We start from the raw sequence: 23,391 nt of genomic DNA on the forward strand, positions 1-23,391 counted from the left end.
ATGAAAATACATCCCATGTTCATGAACTGGAAGACCTAATAGTGTTAAGAAGCCAATAGCACCCAAAGTTATTTACAGATTTAATGCAGTCCTTATCAAAATCACAATGATTTTTTTTTTTTGCAGAAATAGAAAACCTATCCAATAATCAATATGGAATCTCAAGGGATCTCAAATAGCCAAAACAATCTTGAAACAGAAGAACAAAACTGAAGGACTCAACCTTTCTAATTTTAAAACTTACTACAAACCTAAAGTAACTAAAACAGTGTGGTATTGACATAAAGACAGAAATATAGACCAATGGAATAAAATAAAAAGCCTGGAAATAAATGCTCACATATATGGTCAAATGATTTATGACAAAAATGCCAAGACCATTCAATGGAAAAAAGGAAATCTTTTCAGCAAATGGAGCTGGGAAAAACTGGATACACATACAAAAGATTGAAGTCAAACTCTTCCCTCATGTCATATACAAAAATTAAATTAAAATGAATCAAAGGCCTAAATGTAAAACTTAGAATTACATAACCCCTAGAAAGAAAACACAGGAAAAAAGCTTCATAAAATTAGATTCAATTATTTTTTGAATATGACCTAGTCAATTATTTTTGAATATGAGACCAAATAAATAGGCGATAAAGGAAAAAAATAGATAAATTGGACTTATGAATTTTTAAATGTGCATAAAAAACACTATCAACATAGTAAACAGGCAACTTATAGAATGAGAGCAAATATTTGCAAATTATACATCTGATGAAGGATTAAAATTGAGAATAGGTAGAGAACTCCTAAAATGCAACAACAAAGAAATAAATGACCAGATTCAAAAATGGGGAAAACACTTGAATAGACATTTCCCCAAGGACAATACACAAATAGCTAATAAGCACATGAAAAGATGTTCAACATTAGAGAAATGCAAACAAGAAACTGCAACAAGATACCACCACACACCCATCAGGATAGCTACTACTGGGGAAAAAAAAAGTAAAAACAAAATAATAATAAGTGCTGGCAAAGATGTAGAGTATTTGAAACCCTTGGGCACTGTTAGTTGAAAGTAAAATGGTAGAACCACTGTAGACAGCAGTACAGCAATTCTTCAAAAAGTTAAAGGTAGAATTACCATATGATCCAGAAATTGCTCTTCGGGGTTTATACCCAAAGTAATTGAAAGAAGATGCAAAGAGATGTTTGAATACCCATGATTATAGTAGCATTTATTTATAATCGCTAAAATGTAGAAGTACCCCAAGTATCTATAGGATGAATGAATATGCAAAATGTAGGCTGAGGTATGAGAGAATTTGGAGTTACTGTTTAATGGGTACAGAGTTTCAGTTTTACAAGATAAAAATGTCAGCGATTGATGGTGGTGATGGTTACTTGACATTATGAATATTTTAAATCACCAAATCGTACATTAAGAATGGTTTATATGGCAATTTTTATGTTGTGTATATTTTTGCACAAATAAAAAAAGTGAGAAAGAATCTTCTATGACATCTACAAAATGTCACGAAGGAAGAAATTTCCTGTCTGTGTGTTCAATATTGATGGAACTGGCAAATTTTGGAAAAACATGCATGGTATAATATTATTATAAGAAATATATACCTAGTTTTAAATTTTAGAAGACTGACTCATATTCCTATTTGACAGAAACAATTCTGAGGACTCTAGGCTTAAAACCTTTTTGTAGCCACCTTGAGCCTTCAAACAGCCCTTCAAAAACTCAGTTTTTTAACCCAACAGACATTCAATCCTATACTAAGTTATGGGTTATTTTAAATCATTGTCTTCGGTTATTATTCCCTTGTACAATCAATTCACTTTGCATAGGGGTGTTTTTTTTTATTTAAGAACTTAAGTAACTTGAAGTTATGAATAAAATATAACAACATTTATTTGATATTGGGTTTTGTCCAGTCCAATTCAATATATAACAAGTAGTCAAGATATATCTTTAAGTCAATTCTTGATTCTTTAACTCATCTCAATCAAGTAAATGGTTTAGTGACTAACGTGTGTTCAGCACTGTTCTATGCGCTGTAGGAAGACAAATCTATGCAGGCTCCAGCATATTTGGAGAAAGAAGAGTGATGTTGCAAGGTTTCTCATCAAACACAAGGAGGTATTTAGAAATGTCTACAGTGCTTTTGGTTTTCACAGTGACGGGGCACATTGAAGCCATTAAATGCTAGAAATTTAGGGATGATCAATATTCTGCCATGTGGGGGACAGTCCCACAAAAGTAAGAATTATGTTGTCCAAAATGTTAGTAGCACTCTTAGTTGAGAAACCCTGGCTGGGTATTGTGGGAATTAGTTAGAGTTATGTGAAATGATAACTCATGCTGAGGAAGTAGGTTGTTATCCTTTAGACAATGGGAGCTATCAAGTGTGTTTAAGCATGGGGGAGACTTGATTAGCTTTTGATTTTAGAAAGGAAACTGAACATGTATAGGCAGAAATAAGATGCAGGAAGACCACATAGTGGGTAATGTCAGCAGTGCAGCTAAGGAGTTGTTTCTTGTTTCTCATCTTGGTGTAGCTCTGCCCAGGGCATTGTAAGACATAAAATCATCAAATATTTCTTTAAAAATAGGCAGGAAGAAGAGATTCTAGCAAAAGTGACATGCCCATCTTTAAGCACATTTGCATGCCCAGGTGATGGGACATGCTAATTGGATTATTGTGATTGGACTAACGCTTAGAGCTAGGAGTATGGCCAATCTTAAACCAGCTACCTGAGAATAGAGTGATATTCTATGGGAATTCAGCGTTCTTTCAAATATACCAAAGAAAGAGGAATAGGAACACACAATAATATATATATACAATGGGGAAACACATAAAATAGTTGTAAAATAGTATATAAAAGTACACATGGGAATGTGGAAACTTATTCTTCCAAAAGCTCTTGGAAGTCTTACAATACTTAGCATAGAATCAAATATGTAGTGAATCTCCAGTAAAAACCTGCTCAATTGTATTGTGGGAGGTGTAATACATTTTAATTTTACCTTTTGCAAGAGAAATATCTAAAAATTGCTTATCAATTGATGGACTGCATACAATATTTTGAGATATCTATGTAACCGACAACATACTAAACATTCTGTTCTCTGCAGAGAAATCAAAATAGCAAAGGTATTTATATACTAGATAAAAAGGTAAAAAAGAAACATATGAAGAAAGTAAAATCTAGTACTTAATTGAAGATATTTAATGCCAAGAATGAAAGGATTTCAGAGAAGAGTGATTGATATAAACCGGTGTAATCAGTAAAGTTTTTGGGGAAGAGAACAGCCTAGAAGAACAGAAAGAAGTTGGGTAAAAGGGTAAAGAATTGGGGCAAACAAATGAGACTTAAACAATTTGGGTCAAAAATGGTGATGTAGGCCTAGTCTCAATTTTGGCGTTTACTTCTCTGCGATTGATCCTTTTTGGTCTCAGATTTCTGATCTGTAAATGCAACTAAAGAGGCTTATCTTACAGGACTGCTATGAAAACTAACTGAGACGGTATGTGTCATAGCTCCCGGAACTGTGCTCAGAATGCGTGCTCAGATATTCTCAATCATTTGTTTGTTCATTCTTGGAATGAGAACTTGTAACTTTCACTGTGACAAGTCAAAATTGTGAAATGTTATTTTTAAGTGACCTAAGGATCACCTCTGACCATTTCAATGTCCTCTAGCCATTCAGCTGAGTTGCCCACACTGCAGGACTGGATGCTACTTTATTAGAAAACATATTTCATTTAGTACTGTTTCCACCTCTATTCACAAAAAATTGGGGAAAAGAAACCTGTTCTCATTACTCCACAGACACTGCCATTACCCAGGTTCCTGCATGGAAACCTCTGGTTAGAAATAGGACCCCTTTCATCACCAAGGAGAAGGAGGCCCTCATTCTTCCTCATCAAGTGTCTTTAATTAGGTTCTTGAGAAAACCACAGGAATCAATGTTTGACGCCAGAGATGACTAAAATAAAATTCAGTACTGAAACTTCCATTGTATATCCTGATTCTTTCACTTGACAAAAATTATTGACAAGTCATTGGGATGTCTTTTTGTAAGACTTGTTTCCTTCTTTCAGTTGCATAATTTATTTTCTGTTTTTTAAACATTTTTATAAGCTTTTTAAAGAATGATTTTATTATTTTTTCAAGCAGTATATTGTATATAAGTTCCCAAATTCAGGTAAATGTCCTTATTTTCCTTCTGCCTGAATTCCCTTTATAGACCCAGTTTTCCTTTTCTCTTTCTTCGGTACTTCACTCTCTGCCTTCCAGTCCTCCCTCCATATGCCCTGTTTCTTTCCATTTGTTGGTTTAATTTTCTGTGGTAGTTTGATTCCTCTCCGGTTGATCCCAGTCAACATAACAAAGATGGCAGCAGAGCGGGGATTGGACCGAATTCTAGAGACAGGCGCTGTTCTTCAGTCAGAGCAGGTGCACGGAAGCCAGAGGGATGCTCCGTGCCGGCAGAGCCAGCAGCTCTCTCAGCATCAAGGTAGCTGCTGCTGCCTTACTCAGAGCTCGTTACGTTAAATGGAAGTCAGCTTTAAACATTCATTCAGATCGATTTATTTAAAGGTGTTTAAGGTTCAGCTGAGTTTATTACTACAGATGTGGTTGGGGCCCTTGCAGTTTAGCATAATGTTTCATCAGTTGCAGTTCCAAATACACCCATGTGGTGTCCGTTGACAGGGGTATAGGGGTCTTTTATAGCAAAACAGAGATTGCCGGAGAAGGTTTGCTAGAGAACTTGTTTCCATAATACTCTGAGGGGGTTAACGTTTATGAAGATTTTAAATCTTTCCTCTTGGCTTGAATTATCTTTTTTTTTTCTTTTTACCCATCCCTGTCTCCAAAGAAAGCAATAAGCCTGTCAAAGGAGGAATTAATTAAGCAAATCAATCAGTCAGTTTTATTAAGGAATTACAAAACCCAAGTGGAGCATTAATTATTCAGATAATGGGATATCTCTGAGCCTTTCTTTTCAATTATTGATAAGCTGCTATCTATCATTCAAACTGCTTTAGTACTGATTTAGCTGTGAATGAAGCCAGGTCATTCAGCCAGAGCATATGCTAGTTATGAGCAGTGCTGGGAAGCTGAGGGTATAGGAACTGGCTGGGGTACTGTGTCCACCCAGTGTGAATGCAAGCAATAACTATCACGAGGCAGAGACTGGGCTACACTGCAGATATCTCAGTAAAAGTCTCACCTCACTGGCATCACCCACCTGATTAAAAATGTGCACTGAGGTGATGAAGCCAGGGACTTCTTTTCCTTTACCACATTTGCATTTTTTCTTGGCCTTACAAGAATGGCTACCAAGCAAAGTAACACTTGCCATAAAGCGAATGCTGTTGTTTTACAGCTAAGAACAATTTTTTAAATGGCCTTTGTTTTTTTATACCTGCAGAAACTTTAGATTTTTCCCCTCCAACATCAGGGACAAAATATTTCCTTCAACCTCAGAAATATCTGGAATGCTCCTTGTTTTAATGTTTATACATATATCGATACGAATAGATATATACAGATGTAAAAGATTAAAAGTTCTGCTCAAATCTTTTCTAATTTGTTTTAGGAGTTCAATCAATTATTCTCTCTCATCAAAGATTTATTTAGTACTTACTAGGTGCTGAATCCTGATCATGTAAAGACTGAGATTACAAGGCACTCATGGTGCTGTGACAAAGGCATATACTAACACAAGATTTATTTTATTTTAATCATACAAACCATCAGTCTCTCACAAGGAAATTTAAGATAAGCAGAACCAAAGATCTCAGTGTGGTACAGAGGATCACAGCAATGAGTAAAATAAACAGATAATTTGTTCCTCATAAATCATAGAAGAAAATGTATAAAACCCAAAGGGTCCACCAAAAAGTTAAAGAAACGCTCATGGAATAAAATGATATGTGGCTGGCACCAGGGCAAAGGGAAGAGTTTCTGGGCAGAGCCTGAGAGCATAGGAACAATCCTGACTCTTTATATCACTAATGGCTTAGTTTTGGGCTCACTGGCCACAGATAGATACATTTCTTAAGCTCTGTGCTCAAGCCAAATTTTGAAACATTAACAATATATCTCAATACTTAGAAAATTCAGGAGTCAGCACCAGCTTATTGGAAAACTGTTAAACAACACTGTAAAACTACCTACTTCCAAGTTATATCTCCCTCCTCTGAACTCTTATAGCACTTTACATTACTCATATCCCACTTAACATATCCTGTGCATGTTCAGCCAAAGGCTTTAAGCCTGATACCATATTAAAAGCTACTTGAGGCAACACCAAAAACATGAGCCATAAACTAAAACCTTGATTAATTAAAATTCATAAAATTAAAAATGCTTGCTCTGCAAAAAACACAATTCAGAGAATAAAAAGATCAAAGCCAAAGATAGGGATAAAATATTTGCAAATTGCATATCAACAAAAAAGTTACATCTAAGATAGATAAATAATTATCAAAACTCAAAAGTAAAAAACAATTAATTAAAATGGCTAAAAGGTTTGAATATAGACTTCACCAGAGAAGACATATAAATGACGAATATGCACATGAAAAGATGTTCACAATCATTAATCATTAGTAAATGCAAATTAGAACCATAATGAAATACTACACACCTACTAGAATGGATAACACTTTAAATCTGACAGTACCAAATAAATATGCAGAGCAACTGGAATTCTCATACATTGCTAGTGGAAATGTAAAATGGCAAAACTACTCTGGAAAATAGTTTGGCAGTTTCCCATACAATCAAACTTACACTTTTCATATGATCCAGCAATTTCACTCATTACCCAAGAGTATTAAAGACATGTTCACACAGAAACTTGTAAATGAATGTTCATAGCAGTTTTATTTTTAACTGCCTAAAACTGGAAACAACTCCGATGTTGTTCAACAGATGAATAGATAAAGACAATCTGGTACAACCATTCAATGGAATACTACTTATCAATAGAGCGCATTGAGCTGTTTATACATGCAGTAATATAGAAGAATCTCAAAAGCATTACGCTAAGTAAAAGAAAAACAGACAAAAGCTTACATACTGTATATTCTATAAGTATAAAATTCTGGAATATGCAAAACTATAGGAATAGTTTTTCACATATTATTGGCAGCCGAGGTTTGGGGGTGGAGATAAGGTTTGTCAACAAAGGAGCAGCATAAGGGAATATTAAGCAGGAGGATGAAACTATTCTGTATATTGATTGTTATTGTGTTTTTTTTTTTACAAAAAAGAGTAAAGTTTACTATATGAAAATTGAAAAATATATTTTGAGAAAAGAACTTCTTGAGTGTAGGAACTGTGCCATATTCACTCTTGTAGATGTCAGAGTATAAGTATCAAGATATATACATGGTAATAGTTTAACACACATTTATTGAGTAAAAGATACTATAGTTCAAACTTGAAACTTCCACAATTGTTCATAAATATTTGATAATTGTTAGAATAAACTGATTTAGAACATTATGCTTCTGCAAATAGTGATTTTTTTAAAAGATTTTATGTAAGTCCTGGTAACCAGATCTTTCTGCAAGAAATGCTCTTACTAGTGAACCAGACATCATGATAAAACAAGCTTGCCTTTACATTACTATTAGTACAGTTCTTGACTCAGCACAACTCAGCACTTGAATGACAAACAAGAAAAGGCAAACATTTGTTGAACATTTGGGATATGCAAGGAATTTTAATAAATTTTGAACTATTTTCTAATTTGCTCTTTAAGCAACAATTCAGGAAGCTATTATCTCTGTTTTGCAGATAAGAACAGTTAAGTATCTTACCCAAGTTACACAATTGTTAATGGGGAGAGACATGACTCAGCTGAAATCTTCCTGGTTCTAGTCCCTGTCCTGTCCATTAATCAAAGCACTTTATATCAGTAACCACACATGGAAAGCAGCAGGTGGGAAAAAGAAAAGCAAGACATCGAGATGAACCAGGAATCAGGGCTGAGTCTGGGATAAATCCCAGAAATTATAATGAATTTTGAGCTGCTACTCTGAACCCAGATAAGTGGTGAGGGTTGATACGCCAGGGCTTGATTATTATGACCAGGGCCAGAAGGAAGAAGAAGCATGTATTAGGGAGTAAGGAGAGGGGAAAATGTTTTGCAGATGAGCTAGTAATTAAAGCATACCAATATCAGATGGCAAAGGAAGACAAAGTTCCAAATGTTTAATGTGTTCCTATTATATGCCAGACCTTCTGGTGAGCAATAGGGCCAAAAGATAAATGAGACAGTGTCAGCCTTTGAGGAGCATAGAATATATTAGAGGGAGACCATAGGGTTTGTGGCTCCTTTCTTTTTTAATTAAAGCATGCCAAAATATGCTGCAATAGTTGTAGGCACAGGATACAGAGTGGTCATAAAAAAAGGAATGGCCGCATCTATTTGGAGGATTTAGTGAAGGCTTCAGGGAGGAAAGGATGTTGTCATAGTCTCAAAAGACGAGTTGATTAGCCAGATGGCCAGAAAAAAATGGAGATGGTGCTAACATTCCAGGAAGAAGGGATAGTGGGATTAAAGTGTGAAGCTGATACTGGCATGGTATGTGTGAGAATATGAAAGACATTCAAGAGGATTAGGTCATGAGATTTGAGCCAAGAGTCTGTGGAAATAAGATTAAAGTTATGGGCAGGTGCATATCATAGTGACCTTTGTTTTAGTCATGGCAAGAAAATTTGACTTTATTTAGTAATTACTTGAAATTTTTGGAGGCTTCTTCAAAGAAGCATAGTGTAATCAGACTTGCAACTTTGAAAGATGCGGCAAATAGTCTTAAGGATTGCAAAACTTGGGTGTGAAATCTAGTTAGGACACTACTGTTATTCCTCCAGGCACCAGACAATGAATGTCTTCTAGGTGAAGAAGATGGATTAATATTCATACTCATCTCCTTTGCTCTTCTCCTCTCCTAAACATCCTAAAGTACAATGTTTTAAAGAAACAATACAAAATGTAACTAAAAGCAAAAATATTATGAGTAGAATCATCAGTTCAAAAGAAATGTCGACCAGCCTGGCCAACATGGCGAATCCTCGTCTCTACTAAAAATATAAAAATTAGCTGGGCGTTGTGGTGGGTGCATGTAATCCTAGCTACTCTGGAGGCTGAGGCAGGAGAATCGCTTGGACCTGGGGGACGGAGGTTGCAGTGAGCCAAGATTGTGCCACTGCACTCCAGCCTGGGCGAAGGGGTGAAACTCCATCTCAAAAAAAAAAAAAAAAAGAAAAAGAAAAAGTAAAAGAAAGAAATGAAATGCCTGTAAACTTTTAGAAGCTAGAAAACAGACAGAGGAGAAGTAACTGATACTAAAGAACAGAAAATACCATGGTTTGGGAGCACGTTAAAAAAATTAAGAGCAAGAAGAAAGCTCTTTGTTTTGTTTCTGTAGAACCAAAAAATGTGTCAAATTCAAGGGAAGTTTGAATATAAAAGAGTTTGCCTCCTACTCCCTCACCTGGTTTCTTCTGCATGCACTAGGCTTGTATACATGTTTTGCCCCTCTTCCTGATTTTCCATCCTAAGATTTTGACATCCCTTGTAGTGACTATAGTGCTTCTTTGCTTGTAGTGACTCCTTTTAAATATTTATTCAATGAATCAGAGTCATAAACCATTCATCTCTCACTATACTCAGCCACCTTCAGAGCCCCTCCTAATTTGAATGATCAGATCATCTGACTGCTATTTTAAAATACTGCTATGTACTAGACATCATGCTGGGTTGATTAAAATAATTCAAATAAGCAAATTAATATGGAAAGGATTTTGGCAACACCACCTGTAATCCCATTCAGAGTTGAGTTGCAGAATTATCAGGTAGGCTATGTGATTTCCTCAGCCTGAGCACTATGTGACAGGGAGGCTATGTGCTTTGGTGGCTTCCTGGTAGAATAGCCCCCCACATCACAGAGAACTCAAGTGTATGTATTTTCTTTCCCAGCCTATTTTTCATTTCTCACCTCTGTCTTTAATGATGGACCAATAGCAATGCCTTTAAGATGGAATTTGGGTTTCATAAATAAATTTGAAAAAGAACTTAAAAGTGTTAAAGAATTGGGTGGAAAGGTGTCACATTGTGATTCTGACCTTTTGGTTAGAAATTGACTTCTGCATCTGTTTCCCCCACTTCACCACTATGACATTATAAGCCTAAGAGAACAGTATGCCAACCCCAGTAGCACTATTAAACTCTCTTGTCTTCCCAGCTTTGACATGAGGTGGTCCTCTGACTTCCTCCTTTTGCCTCTGGCTTCATGATGTTACTTGATATTACTCTTCCTCCCCAACAGCATTGACTTCAACCCTGACTGCAGAAGGAGCTATTGTATTTAGGAGAAAAGGGTAAAGAGGACAGACCACTTGGCCCTTGTTCTGAACTTAAATATTCTCTGCAGAGCAGTGGAGTCTTTTGAAAGCTCTGTTTATTGGTGTTCTAGGTCTGGATTCCTCATTTCCTTCTCTGTTTGAGAGGTGAGGATGAGGGGAATTTTGGCATTTGGATGCTTTCCAAAGCTGATTTTTTGTCAAAAGCTGGCTCCCCAAATATTACCAACACAACCTCTTAATAAGAAAAAACCCTAATTATTTGCTTATTATTGTAAGGAAGAACACTACTTTGCAACACTTTGTCAGTGTCTTGTGGAGAGAAGACAAGGTTAAAAACTATTGATTTTAGGCAAATCTTTCAAAGTTGGAGTTTGATTACATTTGGGTAAGGATTGTAATAAAACTGTCCAGGATTTGTGGAAATAGCACAGTGAATATTTTGAGTCAGGAATTCAAATAATTTGGGAGAACAAAGTGTTGATGTTTTCCATTGAAGAATTGAGTCTTTCAGGAAGTTCCTGTAATGAACAATCAAAATATTTGCCCAGTCAAGAGACTTTTGAAAGAATAAGGCCATGCTAATGAAGACAGAGCAATAACAAAGACAAGCTAACAGAGACAGAAAGATGGCACAGTCATGCTATTGTAGGTGATAAAATGTGGTTTCAGTTCTCAGTGCCCAGGCAGAGTGTGGAGATCGACGGCTTTGGCTCTCATTGTCACCACAGTATCTGTCAGTATTTTCTGATTATTTTGCCCATTTGTTTTTCAACTTTATTAATTATCTCACAATAAGATTGTGCTCATTTATTCCACATAGTGGAACTGAAGATATTGATATTTGATAGGATTAAGTTTGAATTCAGGGTCTGCCATTTCCTAGCACTGTGACCTTGGTTGAGTTACTTCATCTCTCAGAGCCTCAGCTTTCTTATCTGTAAATTGGGTGTCTTAGTCTGTTCCTGCTGCTATAATAAAATACCTCAGACTGGATAATTTATACAACAGAATAGTACTGTTTTCAGTTCTGGAGGCTGGAAAGTCCAAGATCAATTCTCCTACAGATTTGGTTTCTGGGTAAGGTTTGCTCTCTTTTTGAAATATGATGCCTTATTGCTACATCCTTCCATGATTAAAGAAGGCAAGAGAGCTCACTTGAGACTCTTCCATAAGTACACTAATCCCATTTACGAGAGTGGAGCCCTTATGACCGAATTATATCCCAAAGGCCCCACCTTTTAACTATATTAGGTATTTGGGTCCACCATATAAATTTTGAGAGGATACTAGCCTTCAGACTATAGTATTGGGATAATGTTACTTACCTCAAAGAACAGTAGCTCAGATCAAGAGTAGGATTTCACAGCGTTGTGATCTCTTTGATAATGCTATGTGTGTGCATTTTTACTGGGTTTTCTGTCCTGACTTTGTTTATTGTCTAAGTCCTCATTTTTGGACAATCATTTCCCTGAAAAACTGGCTAAATTTTTTATTTTTCCCCCTCAAGTTTTGTTGCATTTCCAAGGCACTGACAATTTTGCGTGAACATTTGATTTATTATTTGGCCCAACCTTCTGAAATTTATGCAGCCTTAAGCATGGCGAATTGGAAAGGGCACTGGAATTGAAGTCAGAAGTTCTTGACTTAATCCTCAACTCAGCTACCAACTCTCCCTGTGACCTTGGGCTAGGATAGCCAGGCTGAAATTTGGCTCATTTACACCCCTAGTTCTAAATCAGGCCCTGCTGAGTGTTTGGACTTTGAAATACTTCTCTGAAGAGCCATATACTCATCTAAGCAGTTTGCCAACAATTTCGTGGAGTTTCCTGACATATCTCCATGGAACTCTCAGACTTTTCGGAGCATGGTTGGAAAACAACTGCCATGAAATCATGGCATTGAATTAACAAAACTCATTTTTTTAATCCACTCATTTATTCCACAAATATTTATTTTTGATAAGTGCCAAGCTTAATATGAAATAAATAGAAATGATCCTAGGGATAGAAGATAATAATTTCTTTGATTTAGAAGTCTTGTGATTCCAAAGTCCTTAAAATGAAAAGAAACCCTATCTCCCATTCTACCCTACCCCCAACACACACACACATATGCACACACACTTCACCACCACCATAGCTGCCAAGCTTCATAAGTTCCTCCATCTCTGCACTGCTTGTTCATTAAGAGGGTGCCCCTTCAGCAGCACTGGGTCCAGGCTTCAGCTGCTCAGTCATTCTCAATTTGTCTCAGCCATATTATTTCTTCTACCAGCCATTTCGGAGCATGTCTATGCCTTCCTTCCATCGTTTCTCCATCTCATTTATTTTTTAGTATTTTCTTAACAGTTCCTCCAGACGCTCTCATTAAGTGCTGGGCTAATTAACCTCCTGTTTCTGAGCAGTGGTGCTGTGGTGAGCTGCCTGGCCCTGCAGGAGGGCTCCCTGTTGCGTCGGGGGAAGTCGGCCCAGCTCCAGTCCGCTTACACACCTACTAATGGCTCACAACCAGACCTGGCACCTACTCAGCAAGGTTGTTTTTGTTTTTGTTTTTGTTTTTTGATTTTTTTTTCAAAACTGATATTCTTTATTCCAGACAAGCATACACCATGGCCCCTGCCACCCTCACTCACTGACAATATCAGTGATTGAAATCTCTCAGCCCCAGAAACCAGAGCTCTCCATTAACGTTGCAGACATGTTTTCCATGCTACAGACTCAGTAGGCACTTAGCAGCTCCTCTCCAAGATGCTCTGGTTCATGGTCAAGAGCAGCTGATACAGCCAGTACCACAAAGAGCCTGCACAGAATCGAAAGCTAGGGATCTCTGGAATTCTGAGGTATGCAAAATGACATGTCACCACTGTGGCTTTTCCTCCCCATTTTTATATCCAAGTGAAAATACATTTGAATCTCTTCTCCTAGATTCCTAGCATACCCAGCTTTTTAGGGTCATGGTTGATGGAACAACTGTTCAATTCTGAACCCCACATTTATAAGAAGGAGAGCAGTAAAATAAACCCTCTCCCTGACCTATTCCATATATAGCTAAGAGAGGAATTTAGTATTTTGCCCATCCTTGGCTGAGTCTTTCTAGGTTGGGATAATTGATGAATCACTTTTTACTCATTCATCTTTGTGTATCCTGTGGACAAACTTTTTTTTTTTTTTTACCATAATAGCATTGTAAGTTATTAGATGCTCTCTACTTTTTCTCCCTTGCTCTAAATAACATTAGTGTATCACTTTATAGTTAGCAAAACACTTTTAAGCGTGTCATCTTATTGATTCCTCAGTTGGATGAAAGTGTTAGCACCATCTGAGATTCAGAAAGACTTGCCCAAAGCCACCCAAATGAAAATGAGAACACCAGGAAAAAAAAAAAGGAGAGAAACTTAACTGCCTGAATCTCTGGAGGCTCCCCAGGCCTATTAGGTTTAGCCCCGACGTTACCTCCCTCCATGCCCAACCCTTTTCTTCTTTCCTTCTCACCTCCACATTCTGCAGACCTTTCCCTTCTACCTCTACCCTCTCATTTGTTCCTGACCCCCTTTCCCAGAGCATGGCACAAACATTTTCAAGGCATAAATTTACTTATACATACGGCAATTTTCTTAGTGTCCTATGTCTGATAAATGTCAAAGCTATTCTTCACCAGGTTTCCGATAAAAGTAGGGCAAAGCTTGATTAACACTATTGTTGAGGAACCACTTGAGAAGTGATATGCATGACAGATTAATATCATTTCTACTTACATACTTTGCTCTTATTACAGCCAATAAAGCTAGTGTTGTTTTGATGTAAAAGTATTACCTTCCCAACTCCCGTTCTGGTTGCTTCTCCAAGTTTCTCTAGCTGCACTTTTGATGAAGGGAGGTAGGCTCAAATCTCATTGCTTGAAGCCCTCAGCTTCTCTCAGGACTCCTGAAAGTAGAACAAAGGAAATAAGGTTTTATAGCTAGAGAGCAATGGAGCAGGGAGTCAAGCCATGTTTTCCGATTCTGTATGCCTCCTGTGTGACTCTGTGAAAGTCACTAAACCCAACCTGACCTCAGTCATCTCACAAGTCAATTGAGAAGATAAGCTAATATGATTTCAGAGTTTTCTTCTAGCAATGAAATTTTACAATTTTATTTCATAAGGTAGAGAAAGTTTTTTTTCCCATTGAGCCAAAGTTTGCTCACTTTTTACCAATTGATACAAAAAAAAATCACTTTTTCCCCTTCTTCACACAATAATTGCCTCGAGTGATCATGGCAACTTCCACTTTCTCTGTAGTTATCTTCTCCTAAGGCTAATTAATTTTCCAGCAATGTACATGGCTTGGTTCTGATGCTTTTTGTTAACATTTTGAATAGCTTTAACACATCTATTAAAATAGAGTATGGCTTTTTGGGTAGGATGTTCTTTACAGAAAGTGCAATTACAACCTATGGGCTGCTTTTCTTTTTTCTTTCTTTTTTTTTTTTTTTTTTGTTTTTTGTTTTTGAGACAGAGTCTCACTCTGTTGCCCAGGCTGCAGTGCAGTGGTGCGATCTCAGCTCACTGCAAGCTCTGCCTCCCAGGTTCACGCCATTCTCCTGCCTCAGCCTCCCGAGTAGCTGGGACTACAGGCGCCCGCCACCATGCCCAGCTAATTTTTTTTTTTTTTGTATTGTTAGTAGAAACGGGGTTTCACCGTGTTAGCCAGGATGGTCTCGATCTCCTGACCTTGTGATCTGCCTGCCTCGGCCTCCCAAAGTGCTGGGATTACAGGCATAAGCTACGGCGCCCAGCCTGCTTTTCTTCCTTTGTAATGTTATTCTTCCTTCTAGAAGACCATTTTTTCCCCTGATGACATTAGAAGCACAATATATACACCATCAGTCAATCTATGCTATGGTGTCTCTGGCCTCCTGGGGCTCCAGGTGGAGGTGTCCCCAACCCCAGATGCTGACTGCAGACCCCTGGGCAATACTGCTGATGTGTCAGACATTGTTGGAATGCTTTTCCTTCTTAAGTGTTCAATAGTCAGAATAATGTGAGATATCTCATATTTCCACTATAGATGAAAACTGGAGGATCAGCTTGCCCAAACCCCACAGATCATTTGACTCCAAATCTCAAGCTTTAACCATTAGACTATGAAAAGTGGTGAGGAGGTCATAAGGAAACATAAAATAGATTCCAAGGTAGGATAACAATATCTCTGATTCCAACATAACTTAAATAATTGAAAATATCTCAATTCTTAGCTGAAATATTAAGGAAGGATTGAGCAGATGGCTTATAGTAAAAAGATGAACCAGAGGTGCCTTTGATTATGATGAGGATGAAAGAGTAAGAACATATAAACTGCTTTCAGCATGCTAACTTCTGCAAGCCTCAGAGTGGTTTCTAGTTGAGCAGGTAGAAACATGGATGTGGAGCAACTCTGGATCAATACCCTGGTTTTCCTCCCGCCATGCTATCTGCTAATTCTCAAGCCTCTTCCCCATCTCCTGACTTCGAAATGCCTGAGTACCCAGCATTCTGTGCACACCCTCAGCTCTTTTGTATCCACAGTCTCTTCCTAAATGTCCTTCACCCAGGACTAAAATCAGTCTTCTAATCTTGGAATCTGGAGACCAGAATTTGAGAGTCCTATAGCCTAATCAGTCATGGATGCCTCATTTTATTTTTTCTTGTTTGCTACTGAAACTCCAACTCTTAATTTGCTACCTTTTATTAAGATGCAACTATTTGTCAGAGAGTAACATTAACTAAGGTTTTAATTGCCAATATGTTGGTTCAAATGTATTTACCCAGGTCCTTTCTTGAGATAAGCCAATACAGGGATAAAGCTCAGCCAACATATAACACATCATCTCAAATGTGCAGGTCTTGATGGGATACCTCAGAAAACCAGGAGGCAGCATGAGGGAGACATGAGAAGGAGAGGAGAAGCAGATCATGGGGCCAGGAAGAAAACTGAGGGTGTAAACTCATATTAAATATCTCTGAGCAGGTACTATGTTGAGCACCCTCTGGAGCCTACCTCATTTGATCTTCACAAAAATTCTACTACATAAATATCGTTATCCATATGTCATATGTTATGGCAGAAACATTCTCAGAGAGTTTAGTTAATAGACCCCAAGTCAGCTGATCAAGGATGATGCAGAAATTTAAATCTGAATTTTCCTCCATAGCCCAAGCTCTTTTTCACATATGAGCTTCTCTTCCTGGTAAGGACAATGCCTAGTACTTGGAAGTAATATTTTAAATGGACTTGAAGGCTGTTAGATATTATCAGATTGTACTACCTCAACTTGTAAACCACAGTTGCACCACTGTATTTGGCAGGCTGATCTTTGGTACATTGTGAGGTCAGAAGAGCTGTTGTCAAGGTTTCCCTTTTCTTCTTTTCTCCTTCCTCCAGGTGCCCACTGCTCTCCTTTCCCTTACATAAATCCATGTGCAGTTCCCTCCTTGACAGTATGGGTTTCTATTCTCTCCCCACAGCTTCTCTCTAAAATCTGATATCCTCTGCACCCAGAAGTTGTGGGAAGCTGGACAACAACCACTGCCATATTGAACTACAGTTGCGAATGGAGAGTGGCATATTTTTCAGTTGTGCTGGGTTTATACAAAAAAAAAGTCTGAAAATTGCTTGTTTTAAATGAAAAAAAAATTTAAAGCAGAATTTGCATTTTAATAGGGATTGGAATGTAAAGTGAAAGGAATACAGCTTAGAAAGCAAGTTTTGAGTGAGGGATTCACCATGGCATTTCAAGATCCCTAAGACCATGCCACAGAAGCATGTAGTTAGCTCTTGGGTTAAATTCTGATTCTTAAATATGCTTCCTTGCATTATAGAAAATACAACTTATCTTTTATCCTTTTAGGCATTGTTTCCAAATGTTGTCTTAATCTGAAAAATAGGTATCCTAAAGAATAAAAGATAGGTTTTTATTTTCCCCATCTTCAGCGTTAGAACCTTGACCACTTCATCCATGCTCTGGTGCAGATGGCCGTATTCAGAGGAGCTGCAGTAAAAGTTTGACTCTACATCTTTATGCTACTTTGCTTTCTTCTCAGTTCATGCACAGGACCCATAGCCATAGCTGTGTGGACTATTTTTTCTTCAATCAGTGTTTTCACAGCAAGCTTGATTCTGGCAGCCAACCACAATAGAATCATCTGAGACTGGCTGCACACCAAGCCCCTTTGAACTTTGGTCTGCACCAAGGGAGAGGATCATTCTGGGGGTTTAATGCTCACTTGGCAAGTTGATCTTGAGTAAATTATTTAACCTTCTGTGACACAATTTCTTCATCTATAAAATAGAGGCATTAATAGCATCAAGCTCATAAGGTTGAGGATTAAATACCATAATCCAATATAAAGAGCTTTTTACAGCCCCAGTACACATTCTATATTCAATTAATGTTAGTTATTAATACAATACACTCTTATTCACCCACCTTTCTTCCTTGTCAAAACATTCCTTAACTCCCAGAAGGAAGGGAAGACACCTTCTTTCAGAGAACTATAAATATTTTCAGAAGTTTCTTGTCCCAATGTCTGCTTATTATAAAATAAATGAATAAATAAATATTAAAGTCATTATAAGCTATCTGCCTAATATTTGTTTTATATACATGCTGTGGAACAATCTCACTGGTCACTCCGAGCAACTTTAGCTAGCAGGATAGAATTCTCTTTCAAGTTATAGGCCAAATTGATGGGGTCGTAGAAGGCAACTATCTGGTCAACCCCAAAAGTAAGCTAAATGAAACAGTTTTAGGCTCTATGTGGACACTTGTAGCAATGACATTAATTCACTCTGAATGAACAGCTCATTGTTTAAGACTTCAGAAACACCATTGCCACTCAACTCAACTAAATTGTGATGACTACTTTTGGATATGAATTAAGCTATTGCAATAAACACTACTTTGTGCATTTACTATGTATACCCTTTGGGAAAGAACTAGGCAGTGCAGTTTTAGTTTTACCTGACCACTTCAACTTTGCAAGATCTTAACCTGGAAAATTACCTCCAATGTTATATATGTTATATAATACCTCTATCTCATGGGAATGAAGGTGATCTAATAATCTCATTACACTAAAGTGTTAAGGGCATCATGTATTAGTGTTACTAGAAGGAATTACTTTTTAAATGAGGAGTCTGGACAGGTCAGTGGGTAATCAAAAGCAGCGAAGATTGATAAACTTTCAGATATCAGTAGTTGAGATATTTGAAGAGAGGAAAATACCTGGCATCCATCAAATCACACCACTTAAATGACTCCTTCTGTATATAAAGTTTTTTTGTAGCTACTTATTTGTTCACACAAACGTCTTTGATGAGAAGTTACTACTTGCAAGTTAGAGGTGCTGGTGCAATAACCAAGACAAGAAAGGTAGACATTTAATAATAAATTAAAGAATTACTATAAGTTACAAAGTATAATGAGTATGTAACAGGACTTGAAGGAGTTTGGAGAGTGAGGGAAGACTGACTTGAAGGTTTTCTACTAAGCCTTGGTAGACATTATACATAAAAGCGAGTTTAACAAGGGAGAGGAAAAGCACTTCACAAAGATGGACTAACACTTGCAATGGTCCTAAAGTGAGACAAGTATCATTTCTACGAAGCATTGAGAGGTTGGTATAAACAAAACATACAGGGTGGAGGAAAAACGTTAATGAAATCGGAAACTAATAGAGCCCACAGGCTTAATTTGTTTATAAACTATGGTTAATGGTAGCCCCAAGAATATCTGAAACAATGGAGTAATTGGATTATATACGTGCCTTTAGAAAGCACTCTCTGGCTTCATTGTGAGGAATAGGTTAGGCAGAAAGAAGGGAAGAATAAATGGGGGACAGACCACACAGGAAGCTATAGCAGCTTCCCTGGGAGTTTGAACCAGAGTGGAGGTTATAAATGGAGAGGAGCGGAAGGGTTTGAGAGATAGTCCCAAGGTAAGAATTAATAAGATGTTGCATTTGATTTTATAAGAAAGCTGAGGGCAAAGGAGACATCAGGAATAGCCCTTGATTCTTTGATTTGCTTAGCTGGATGAATGATGATGCCATTTGCAGAGGCAGAATTGTCTGGAAACTCCAGGTGTTTCTTCTTCAAGATGACTCTGAGTTTGTACTCTGATCACTTCTTCTGCTTTGCCACATTTTAAATATGGGCAAAATATAGAATGGGAAAACCACAAAAACATAACTTGGAAACAAATAAAGGAAATATTTCCACAATCCAGAAATAAAAATTGAAAATAAGGTCTATTTTGTTTAATTAAAAGAATAAATTAAAAGAAGGGGCTAAACCTGAAGGTCATCTTACCCCAGATTTAAAAACAGGTGGTGGTGGCCAGGGATTCTGCTTCTCTGGGCAAAGGAGACCAAAAACACTGCATTTTGGAAAGTGACTGAATTCAGGCTCTTTGTTTGAAAGTACAGGATGACTTTACCACATTCATGAAAATAGGCTACACGAAACAACTTTCTATTCTGATTTCTATTAAGAGAAATGAAAACCAATTTGCTTACCTATAGAGAATGTTTATAGCTGCTTTATAGGTAATTGCCAAAAAATCGAATCACACCAAATAACTCTCAATTGTGAAACAGATAAGCAAACTGTGGTCCATTCATACAGTGGAATATTGCTTAGCAATTAAAAGGACTAAACTATTGACACATGCCACTACGTGCATAACATTCGAATACATGATGCCAAGTAAGGAATCCAGATTCAAAAGGCTGCACACTTTATGATTTCATGTATATGACATTCTGAAAAAGCCACAACTATCGGAATGGAGAATACATCAGTGGTTTCCAGGGGCTGAATGGTAGAAATGGGAGAAGGATGTGGAGGATGTCACTACAAAAGGTAGCACAGGGGAATTTCATACATGATGTGTTGATGAGGAATGTTGATAGAGCAGTTTTGTTTCTTGATTATAGTGGTAATTTCAGGATTACATGCATTTGTCAGAATCTTCACTGTAGACCAAAAACAAGAAATTTTGTTCTATGTTTAATTAAAAATGAATAAAATTAAACCTGGATTATGGTTCTCAGAATGATGCTTGCACTTATGAGACCTGGATCTTGAAAACTAGTGGAGGTAGTTGCAAAACCACTAGGAGTGAGAGACGAGCACAGAATAGAAAGAGAACTAGAGAAAAATAATCTCCACACAACATACACCTATATCCCCAAATTTCAAAACAAATGAAAAAGTCAAATACCAAGTAAGAAAGTCAAAAGAAAAAAAAAAACTGACTAGAAGAATGATTTCCTCATTTAAAACTAATGTTATAGTCAGATGAAGAATTTAAGATAATTATGTTTCATATGAGTAAGGATATAACTGATAAAATAAATTTATTTTAGAAGAAGAAATTATTTTTAAAATAAGCTAATAAAATCAAATGCAGATAAGTAAAAGAAATGACTAGAAAATCTTGCATGATCAAATATTCCTATTGATAGAAATATTTTATTGATAATGGCATTTCAAGATGGGCTACAATCATAATTGTGGTACAACAATAATATTTAGAGTTGAAGAGAATATTTTTAAAAATCCATTCCCAAAATGCAGCACAGAGAAACAAACAGGTAAAACAAGGCTAAGATATTATAACAAGGAAAAAAAAATCCATTTCACTCACAAATTCAGATGCAAAAATTCTAGACAAAATATTATCCAACAGAATCTGCTATCATGTAGAAAGCATAATTGCCAATGTGGGTTTATTTTAGAAACACATATTAATAGATTAAAAGGGAATATCCATATAATTGTTTCAATAATTTCATAAAACACTTAATAAAATTAAATATAAATTAATGTTAAAAGTTTACAGCAAACTAGGAAGGGAACAAAATTCTCTATTATTAGTATTATTAGCATTATTTTAAACAGGAAATGTTAGAAGAATTAGGAATGAGATAATACACTCACTTTTATCAATTCAACTCCTTGACTTTGTATGGGAGATCCTAGCTAGTGTGATTGAAACAAAATAAAAAGCTTAAAGTTCAGAAAAGAATAATCAAAATCTCATTAATGTAAATGATACGTGACTTTATATTAAAAATTTAAAGAAACTATGAATAAATTTTAGGATCATATGGGAGTTTAGCAAGATGGCTAGATAATAAGATAACCAAACAGAAGTCAGTTGCAATTTCATACTCCAGAAAATATAACTAAAAAGAAGACAATATCATAAAAGAGCACCAAGTAACCAAGAATGAATCTAACAAAAGATAAGCAAACCTGTACTTAGAAAATTATATTTTATTTATTTATAGTCATTAAAGAAAGGCTAAAGTGAAGAAATGCTGTGTTCAAAGAAGGAAAAGATTAGTATTTTAACATTGTCAATTATTTCCTTAATTTATAAATAGATTTGATAAATTGTAAATTTAAAAATATGTATGAAACAATAAAGAGCCAAAAATAACCAAGACTGCTTTGAAAAAGAGTGAGAAGAGAGAATTAGCACTATCCAACATCAAGTTTTATTGTAAACCTATAGAAATAAGTCCATAAAGCACTGGCATAGGCAGAAACAAATTGACAAAAGAAGTGAGGTTATAACCCCATAATTGACTCGTGCATTTATGAAAAAAGTGGCCTGGCATACAAATGGACAGCTGTGGCCCTACAGTATTTATTAAATGGAGTTTTTCAAAATTGGCTATACACTGAAAAAACTGTTTTTGGATTTCCCACCTAATATCATATACAAAAAAATCATCTGTAGATGTGAGAGTATGTATTTAAAGGTGACCTCCAAAACAGCTCATGTGTCAAAGAGGAAATTGCAGCAATGTGAATTATAAAATATTTAGAAGTGAATGATAATAAAAGCATGATGTAATCAAATTAGGGAGTTACAACTAACACAGGACTAGTGGGAAGTTTAGCTTTCTAGACACTAATTTAGAAAGAAAAAAGAAAGAAATTAAAGATTGGAAGTAAATGATTTATGTTGAACTTAGATGTCATAGAAAAAAAAATTTTTTTTTTAAAAAAAGATAAAGGAAACAAAACAATAAAAAGCAGCAAATTAAAGAAAATAAGATAAAAATTAGTGAAAGTAAAGGCAATTTTTAGGACTATCTCAGCAAGTCTGATTTAAAAAAACACACAAAGTTGGAGAAGAGAGATAAAGAAAGGAAATATGTCTATAAATTATGATTAGAAAAGAGAATAAAAATGCAAACATAGTAAGGATTTTGAAAATCAAAACAATGGCTGGGCGTGGTGGCTCACGCCTGTAATCCCAGCACTTTGGGAGGCCGAGGCAGGCGGATCACGAGGTCAGGAGATCGAGACCATCCTGCCTAACACGGTGAAACCCCGTCTCTACTAACAATACAAAAAAAAAAAATTAGTTGTGCGTGGTGGCGGGCTCCTGTAGTCCCAGCTACTTGGGAGTCTGAGGCAGGAGAATGGCATGAACCTGGGAGGCGGAGCTGGCAGTTAGACAAGATCGCACCACTGCACTCTAGCCTGGGCGACACAGCGAGACTCCATCTCAAAAAAAAAAAAAAAAAAGAAAGAAAATCAAAAGAGTGGTACATAAATCAGATACAATAAATAATTTTCTAAAACAATATATAAATTACCAAAGTATATCAATAAAAATTTAATAACCATTAAAATATGTACATTGTAGTAAAATTTCCTCTCTTTCAAAAGGAAACCAGTTATAGATTAACATACAGTCAAGTTTTGCCAAACTCTTAAATAACCAAATAATATTATTTTCTCAATATTTCAGTCTAGGACTTGTGATTAAGGTTACCAACTCATTTTCCAAAGTTAGTTTCACTTTAATTCTAAAATTATCAAGGGCCCATATAAGAAATAATAATTGCAGACCAACTGTATTGATGAAAATATTGACCAACTTATAAAAAACAGTAAACCAATTTTAGCATCAGGTTCATGCATTGTTTATCCTAGGAATGCAATGATTGTTTA

The 23,391-nt window shown here is 36.4% G+C and overlaps 1 long non-coding RNA gene across 1 annotated transcript in view; it reads right to left on the reverse strand.

Annotated features, from left to right (window-relative positions):
- Window positions 1-12,291: 12,291 nt before the first annotated feature.
- Window positions 12,292-23,391, reverse strand: part of LOC129528206 (uncharacterized) — a 56,277-nt gene continuing 45,177 nt past the window's right edge. Inside the window, exon 5 of the long non-coding RNA XR_008673421.2 lies at window positions 12,292-14,321. This is a non-coding gene — a long non-coding RNA (uncharacterized lncRNA). The remainder of the gene's footprint in view (window positions 14,322-23,391) is intronic.

This window comes from Gorilla gorilla, chromosome 17 (assembly GCF_029281585.2).
Source record: "Gorilla gorilla gorilla isolate KB3781 chromosome 17, NHGRI_mGorGor1-v2.1_pri, whole genome shotgun sequence".
Classification (NCBI taxonomy): domain Eukaryota; kingdom Metazoa; phylum Chordata; class Mammalia; order Primates; family Hominidae; genus Gorilla; species Gorilla gorilla.